This window comes from Penaeus japonicus, unplaced genomic scaffold (genome assembly GCF_977035675.1).
Source record: "Penaeus japonicus unplaced genomic scaffold, GWHDUDI00000001_assembly GWHDUDI00000024, whole genome shotgun sequence".
Classification (NCBI taxonomy): domain Eukaryota; kingdom Metazoa; phylum Arthropoda; class Malacostraca; order Decapoda; family Penaeidae; genus Penaeus; species Penaeus japonicus.
Window position 1 is genome coordinate 18,924,213 of NW_028234426.1, and position 2,500 is coordinate 18,926,712.

The 2,500-nt window shown below is 41.2% G+C and overlaps 1 protein-coding gene across 1 annotated transcript in view; it reads right to left on the bottom strand.

The window, feature by feature from the left end:
• Window positions 1–611: 611 nt before the first annotated feature.
• The window catches only part of LOC122257427 (uncharacterized), a 30,059-nt gene continuing 28,170 nt past the window's right edge, over window positions 612–2,500 (bottom strand). The window contains exon 4 of the mRNA XM_043022705.2: window positions 612–2,500. This exon is cut by the window's right edge and continues 866 nt beyond it. The gene's annotated coding sequence lies outside the window, so the exon portion shown is untranslated.

Sequence of the window (2,500 nt, forward strand, 5' to 3'; positions counted from 1 at the left end):
ATTCATCGCAATTAAGAGAGAGTAATTTAAACGTTTCCTGCAATTAGTTCCATACAATGCGCGCAAAAAATCATAATGGCTAGGATTATTTAATAAATTTGCGGATATGAGTGGTAGTATCGGCCAGCGCTTCTATCGCCGGCTTCTATATAGCTCCATTTTCCGACTTATAGACACAGAATTCTCAGCCATATTCTAAGGATGCCCAGTCTAGCATAATATGCATCTAGCGAAATCATGCGCCATGGATATCACGATAGGAGATATGCCCTTCTTCCTCTTGGCTTTGAGATGATCCGATTTTACAGTGCATGACATTTTCCTTGTATTCATTTCATCATCTCTAAAGTTGCTTATCAGATGCCAAGTGAAATCTGCCAGGTCGGCGCCGATTCCATTAGCCCAATTGGACAGATTTTTTTTTTCAATCCGAATATTTCTTGTCAAAATAAAAAAAAATATGATTTGCTTATATCCTAAAATTCTGAATTATTTTTGCTGACTGTGCCATTACTTCACAATGATAAAACTCAATAGGTTATAACAACTGGGGTTAAGGGGCATGTCCCAATATATATATCTATATATATGGTATAAATGAAACACAGAGAGCCGACAATTACCATAGATTCTTATAAAACATATCAATATATAAGTATATCACATTGAGCACTCACCGCTTCAATAAAAATAATGTAAAGTAAGAGTTATTTTCCTTTTTTTCAAATGAACACAAAATGTCAATTTCCTGACTAGTTAGTGCGACAACAGATTTAATGTTTTCACTTAGACTAATGAACAGAGAGGGAAACGGAAATGTCAGAATGATCAAGTGATGCAAGAAAAAAAACGGAAAGGAAATGGGGAAGAGGGAGAGAGAGAACAATAACAAACATGAACAGATGACTGGCGAACGACATGAACAAGTGATGAAACAAATATTCTCAAAATAATAATGCAATAACCCTGATGTGTCCTGCAAGACACGGATGTCTGTCTCCTTAGCCTTACACTATATTTTGTTGCTTCTCTCTACCACATACAAAATATGATGAAGATAATTTTTGGTCGGAGAAGCATTCGGACAACCTCGATTCAGCATTTCTGAATTCTGTAGTCACTCTTTGTCTCAAATGTCTGAATATCATTGTCTTTGCTTATTTGAAGAACTGAAATGCCCTACGGAGACACGTTACGCGGACATAAATGCAGAACATAAACTCACATTCTCATACTCAAAATATAAAATGCTTGACGAGATAAACAGAAAGAAATATACACATATACAGGCAAAATGATCCTTGTGATGAAAACAGAGCTGTATGACACGTGGAAACTAAGATCCAAATTATGGTCAGAGGCTGGAATGACTCGTCTCATTCAGACAGAGGATTATAGGCTAACTGACATGCGATGATGATATGTAGCTCACAGTAACTAAACAGAGTGCTGGTGTGTGTGTGTGTGTGTGTGTAAATGTGAGTATGAGGACGTGTAGGTGTACGAATGTGTGCTATGTTGTTATGTTGTGTTGTGCGCGCATGTGTGTGTGTTAGTGTGTGTGTGTGTGTGTGTTAGTGTGTGTGTGTGTGTGTGTGTGTGTGTGTGTGTGTGTGTGTGTGTGTGTGTGTGTGTGTGTGTGTTAGTGTGTGTGTGTGTGTGTGTGTGTGTGTGTGTGTTAGTGTGTGTGTGTGTGTGTGTGTGTGTGTGTGTGTGTGTGTGTGTGTGTGTGTGTGTGTGTGTGTGTGTGTGTGTGTGTGTGTGTGTGTGTGTGTGTGTGTGTGTGTGCTTACCTGTTTATTGAAAATTTTGCCTACTGTTTGACGTTACAATCTTACTTATGTAAATGCAAATGTACACATGGAGATCTTTTGTATTTTAAGGTTGAATTTACCTAGGCCTACCACTTGGGAATATGTGTAAATTTATTGGTGGGTCAGTCTACCGGCCAGTGAGAGGCTGCGTGTATGTGCGTGCGCTCGGACGAGAGGACTAGATTGCACCTTGAGACAACACCAACTACTTGTGTGTGTTTGCGTGTGTTTGTCCGCCTTCGGCACAGACACGCTTTCCCTTCCCTCGCCTCCGCCTTCGCCCCGTGGCTCGCCGGCAGCCCCTTCTCCAGTGTTCCGTGCAATCATGGGCGGCTGCAGAGGGAGCCACATTCGGTATTGGATTCCTGGCGCTGCATCTCATGACTGGCGAGTTCACATTCTGATTTCCTTTGCACCCTTTTTGTTTCAGTTTCACTGGGACTTCAGATAGTTTCCAATCCTTTATTGACTGTCTTCACAGCAGCCGTTCAGATGCAAGATGTGCGGCTCGTGCTTGCGTGCGTGCTTATTCTTATTGTCTGTGTCTTCAAGCGGATTGCTTAAACGCATGCTAAACAAAGCCCTTTTACAGAGAACACTAATCGGGACCTACACTCTGATCCGGCTAGACACGTCTTTTGAACACACGCTTTTTGCAGGTCTTGATTTCATCGGCATACCATTTC